The sequence below is a fragment of the Suncus etruscus genome, chromosome 3 (assembly GCF_024139225.1).
Source record: "Suncus etruscus isolate mSunEtr1 chromosome 3, mSunEtr1.pri.cur, whole genome shotgun sequence".
NCBI lineage: Eukaryota > Metazoa > Chordata > Mammalia > Eulipotyphla > Soricidae > Suncus > Suncus etruscus.
Genome location: NC_064850.1, coordinates 101,817,499 through 101,824,311, shown reverse-complemented (window position 1 = coordinate 101,824,311; position 6,813 = coordinate 101,817,499).

Sequence of the window (6,813 nt, the reverse complement as noted above, 5' to 3'; positions counted from 1 at the left end):
CTAATATTGACTGTATTCACCTGTTAATAAAAGAAATAAATTTATAAATTTCACTTGTTCATCTGAAAACTGTATTTTGTTCTATAAAGTGTTATATGCTTATTTTACAGTTTTTATTCAGAGGTTTTCTATTAATATAAATAGTTTGAAACGTTTGAATTAGTCCACATATTATCCACTTCTGTAAATCTGTTTGAAACAAAAATTTACACAAATCTATTTTTACTAAATGGGGTCTTTTTCATGTAGGAAAAATATTTTTAATACAGTACAAGCTGACCTTACTGGAAAAGTAATTTTCAGAGGCAATTTTTATTTTATTTTCAGGTCCCCACATAAAAGTAAACATTTATCCAATTCATATTTAGGGTGGCAAATTTTGCTACTTTATGAACTTAAGTTTTGAAATTCCTTAATAAATAAATATCCAAAAAGTGTATTTTTCCAATTATTTCATAAAACCAGGGACCAGAGCTATGGCACAGTGGTAGGGCATTTGCTTTGTATGCGGCTGCCCTAGGATGGACCACAGTTCCATCCCCCAGCGTCCCCCGGCACCCCATATGGTCCCCAAACCAGGAGTGATTTCTTAGTGTATAGCCAGGAATAACCCTTGAGTGACACTGGTGTGGCCCAAAAATTAAAAAAAAAATGAACTCTATGTCCATGACAAAGAATATGAGACCATTATAGAGAGGCAAAGGATAAATTAATAATATGAACATTAGCCATATTTGTGGATTCTAAGAACTTTCAATAGAGAATTATTTCTAAATATAAATCAGAGAATTTTCAGATGATAGATTCTCTGAGTTGCAATGTCCTTAATCCAAAAAGCAGCACAAGTTTTGTCCAAGTATGATCAGTATGGTGATACGTCTGCAGTTAAGAGCTATGTTTCTACTAGGTGTGCTCTTTAGCAAAGGACGTTCTCAGTTTTCAAAGAATGAATTCCAGTAGAGAAAAAAAACCTTAAAATGTTAGTCTAAAATATTATAACCATATACTAGAAAATTCAGGATTAATTTTACATTATCAGTAAAAGGCATGATCTATAACATAAAGAGGGCTATAACCTTGTTTATCAAAAAGGTATTTTACAAACCTTCAGTTTTCTTTCATTTCTTACCAAATAAATACAGTAACAACTTGGGTTTACTATTTGACATTAGCACAGTAACTTTTTAAAATGATTTTCATTCTCTTTGATGAACTTTCTAATAAATAAAGTCTAGTTGAAATCTCAATGATTTCTTTTTTTGGTCAGTCTCTATTAAGAAGTATTACCCCAACATTTTATGTCTCTTACTAGCATGTTGTCTTCACCATGACTATGAACACTAAGGGTCAATCCTAACAATCAAAGCTCCCCAAAAGGTAAAGTAACCATAATGTGGCTTCTAAGGAAAAGTGGTCACACAAGTCTCACTTATACATAATTTTAACTGCAAAGAGTAAAGGAAAGAGAATTATCTTTTTTCTGAGAGCCTGTTAAATATTCTAGCACTACTAGAAACTATAGCCATTATTATTTGGGGACATTTAAAACCCAATTAAAATAATAATGTATTATTATTGGGTACTTAAAATATTCCTGGTCAAAGATGGGTAATATGGCATGGTGGTCTACTCTTTAAGCCCTAGTTGGATTATCTATCAGGTTAAGGGATAATACCAATAATTATTGCAATGAAAAGCAAAGACTGATTGATATGATAAGGACTCAGACATTCATAGAATTAAAAAATTAAGCTCACCATTACAATGCATATGTAATACCTTTTTAAAGGGAGTTAATTCCTCAGTTCTTGAGTTCTTATAATGTGTTGGGGCTTCGTCACACTAAGGAGCAAATTTGCTGTAGTTAAGTGTCCTGTAACTTTGCATGGTGTTTTTTTCTTCTTAAATTCTGGAGTCAGTCATACTCTCTGAAGCAGTGAAACCTCTGACATTCCAGTCCAAGTCTCAGTAATAGAATCAGTTTCCAAATTATCTATTATAAGGAAAAAATATTTCTTCCAGGATTTACACACAAAAGTTGTGTGTATACATTTCCATGCATATAAAATTACTAAAGGATCAAGACTTTAAAAAAAATAGTAAAGCAAAGGATTCATTTCTCCACACAATAAGACTATTTATCAGACTGCTACAGATCTTAAATTTAAAATAAAAGATTACTATGAAAAGAAGAATGCTTCATTATACACACAGGCAGATTGACAGAGTTTAAAGGAAGTATAAAATTTCACATTGAAAAATAAAACATCTTGAAAGAAATGGTGATTCAACTTACTTAAGCCTATGAACTTATTCTAACAAGCATAATTTTCTCATTTTCAAGGTATATTACTCAAATAATCTACATTCTATAGTTAAAGGTCATCATAGTCTTCAGAATCCTCTTTGCCCTTTCAGTAAATAAGAAAATTCAAAAGTAGTTTTATAGGCATATTACTGATATTAGAGTTTGACTTTAAATTCTTCATATTTTTATTAAGTATGTTTGAACTCATACATATAGAATTCCTTTTTTAATATTTTCTTCTCATATTACTTCTAAGAAATACATTTATCTTTTTTCTTTTAAGCTTGTTCCACTCTGTCCTATCTTTTTTAGAAATTATTTCCTGGCCTACTTTCTAATTAAAACTGATGATGTTTATCTTCCGAATCAAAATCACATATTTTTTCTATTCTCATATTTTATTACAAACACCTACATAAATAAAAAGTTTTTTTTCTATTTTTAAGAATCATTCATTTCCAATACATAATGAAAGTCAAAGTTTTTTATTGCATTCTAAATAGTAAAAATTACTTTAGTTTTTATATTAGTTTCTAATTGGGCTTTAATGGTATGTGAATTACTACATGAGTTCACTGTAGAGATTCTATTTTGTTCAACAACATACATTTTAAGACTATCAAATTTAACAAACATTACTTTTTTTAAAGATGTTTCTCTATATTCACTTCTAGAGCCCAGATAGTCATATGTTAAGGGATCACTCCTAACAGTGTTTTGAGGATTTTATGAGGTGCTGGGAATTGAATCCTAGTAGCCAAGGCAAATACTCTACATGTTGCCCTATCACTCTGACTTCTTAAACATATATATAATATATCTAGTATAGATATAAATGCAAAGCAAGTACTCTACCTGCTGAGTGTATATATATATATATATATATGTATATATAGATTTTCTTATATCTACTCACATAAATATACTCATATACAAGGCAAGGACCCTTTCTATTACTGTGGTACCCTTAAGTTATATATATGTATAGATACATATATATGTATCTATATAAGTATATTATATATTTCTATTTTATTTAATTTATATTACATATAATATATATTATATATTATATAAATGTAAATATCTATATAAATATATTATATAAAAGAAATATATATATAAAATATATAGTTTTGTTTTGGGGCTGCACATAGTGATGCTCAGGGTTTACTCCTGGCTTTGTGCTAAGGAATTATTACTGGAAGTCTTGGAGGATCTTAATGGATGCCAGGGATACAACTAGGGTTAATAAACTCAGGTTGGTCTTGTGCAAGGCAAATGCCCTACCCTTAGTAATGTCACTCTAACCACTGAATTTATATTTTTAAAAGCAAACCTTGAGAACACACAATTAATAGGAAGAAGTAAAACCTTAGATGTTTGAAGCTTAGTTTCAAAATCACATGTCACTTTAATTCTTTTTCCTACAACTTTTTTTCAATATCCTTTTCTTTCCCTTTTAAAAAGAATAAATGTTACCTTAAGACAGAATATTTCAGAACAAATATTTTCATTCTCATATCTTTAGCTCTTTCTTGATATATGCATATAAATATATGTGTTTGTGTATATTTTGTTTTACTTGTACGAGTCTCCCTTATTTTGTTAATTTTGATTTCAGAGAAAATTTAGAAATTTTATCTGTTAAATATACAATTTCCTGGAGTCAGAAATACATATCAGCAAAAAACCATTTTACTTGTATGTCTGAAGCCTTGAATTTAATCTTCAGCACCACCGAATACAAAAGCTAACAAACAAAAATCACACACAAAAAAACTTTAATTTTCTACTTTTAAAACTGTAGGCAAGGTAATATGCCAGTGTGACTGTAGGCACACTAGCATCTGTTAAGTTACAAGACTTGCATTTTTTTCCTACTTTCCAGAACATTAAGAAGAACTGAGATGGAACTTCTTACATTTAGATCAGAGACATAATTTTTTAAAATGGAGATATAAACTGCAAAAATAATTCTACCCCAAGCAAATCCAGATAAGAATGAGTTCTTCCAAATCCTCTTACTGAGAACCTATATAGAAGTTGCATCCCCATATAAGGACATATTCTTACATATGCATAGTTTAATGTTAAAAAAATAGTTTTCTTTTTCACATGGGCCTATGTTTATAAGTGTTTCAACATAGAATATGGCCAGGTTAGTTTTAGATGATATTGAAAATTCCAAGCAAAGTGAAAGCAGTTTAGATAAATTTCAATACATGAGTACAAATAGAACTCATCAAAATACAAATCTTCCCAAAAGAAGTCACTAAAACTCATTTAATTGACACTTCAATTGGTTCAAGGCTCTGAAATGACAAAGATTCCAAAAGTCAAGAACAAAACTTGTCACATGCCTTCAAACATTTTAATGACAAGCATTCCAATGGTAGGAATAAAATTTATTACAAGCCAAGAGTACCTCAATGGAAAAAAGTTCAAATAGCAAAGGCAGTACTTGTCACATGCTTACAGTGACAAAAACTCAGATGTTGGAGACAACCAGGCCCCAGACAGAAGTTCTTCAATGGAGTCATGGAGCAGCTTCTCCATTCAGCTCTTGGGGGCCAGACAGGTGGGTCCTGAGAGGGTGTGGGGTAAGGAAACTTTAGTTGGTGGCCCCTCCCAACAGACGGAAATGGAACTGTCCAAACAGCCTTCCCGGTAGGCTTTCAGTTTCCAGTACCATAACTGGAAGCCTTCTCCAGGGCAGGGTAGGGAGAGGTGGGTGGGAATAAGGAAGGGAGATACAACTAGGCCCCAGACCGAAGACCTTCAAAGGGACCATAGAGCAGCTTATCCTTCCATCTCTTGGGGGCCAGACAGGTTGGTCCTGAGAGGTGTGAAGAAGGGAACACTGTCCAAGCTGTCTTCCCAAACATCTTTCCTTCCCTCCCATCAGCCCTTATCTGTAGGTAGTTTATAGTTTATGTAGGTAAACTATAGGTGGTTTACTGTATTGTGATACCATAATGCTCATAATTTTGGATTGCTACTGGGAAAGGAAACGGGATGCTCAAGATCCACTGTATTATATACCATGGTGTATACTCCCTATACAGTGCTCAGTACCATATCACATAGTTTTCTAGAATGCTTTATACACAACCTAATTTATGAAGCCTTTCTCCAGGAAAGTTTACCATCACCAGTCATGATTGGCCTAACAAATGGAAAACCTTTACATCAGACTTGCCAGCTTTATATATATATTTTTTCTTTTCCCCCTTTTAAATGTTTTGTCACATATCATTTAGATCAGCTTTGTAAATGTAACCCATGGATCGATATTCTGTGTCTGCAGATGTTTGCACATCAGTGTATGTGGTCACCACACCAATGTCAGTCTAATGCCCTTCTGTAATAGATATGTCTATGTTGTATGTTGTTCTTCCCCCAATCATATATGAGCCCTTCTATCACCTATTGCTTACCACTTTACAAACCCTTTTTAGCCCAACATGTTATTCCCCCCTTTTAACTCCTTTTCCCTCAGTTCACTCCTCTCGAAGCAGAACATGCCCCCCCCCCAACCACAGCCAGCTGCCAATCAGCTCCGAAAGCAAAATTATGGATTCTTAGCCTGAAAAGAAACCGACACTCTGCTGTTACTAATTTGCTCTCCATGGCCTCCTTCTCCTCTACTTCCCTTCACTGTAGACTTTTGCTTGCTACCAGAATTGGTTGCTCAGAATTCCCCTGCTTGAGAACATTTCCTGATAGGTGACTACAGGAAGCCATTTTCCTTAGATTCCACAAAGCCAAACCACAGGTTGAAGCTGTGTTCTGGACTTAACCCCTCCCCGACTACTTCAAAAGACTTAAAGGGAACACAGACATCTCCTTTGAATATTTCTTTAGATGTATTCCTTTAATAGGCATAACCTTAATTGAATATCTTCTTACATAGCAACAATTTCACCCCACCCTCGGGATCTGTTTAGTACAGAATTCTAGTAGATAACTCTCTGTTTAGAGCTCATGTCAGAAATTGGTTGTTGTACATGCATGTATACATCATGAATATTTTTATAAACATACATATGTTAGGTATTATGAATAAATTTAAAATATAAATATTGAAACAAAACTACAAATTCATATGTTATAAAACATTGTTCTTCATGGCAAAATTGGAAACATAGTAGGAAAAAGTACCTGATGAGAAAAATTTAATGTGGAAAAAAATTAACATTAAACATTCAATTAAAAACTCATCTTTAGCAACAGATTTTGATAAGCCAACAAAAAGGAATGGGTTAGCATTTCAGATTCCTAGTAGTTGGAGCCATTGGCAAAGGCAACATATTACATTTTGCAGTCATTAATTATATACTGATTTGACAAGGCTTGTTCACCTTATGAGGGGATTTCTGGAGATTCCCAGCAGTGGCCAAGACATATTTACAATAGGTACTTTATTTCTTATCATTATGGTGCTAGCTTTTCTAAGCAATATATATATATATATATATATATATATATATATATATATATAT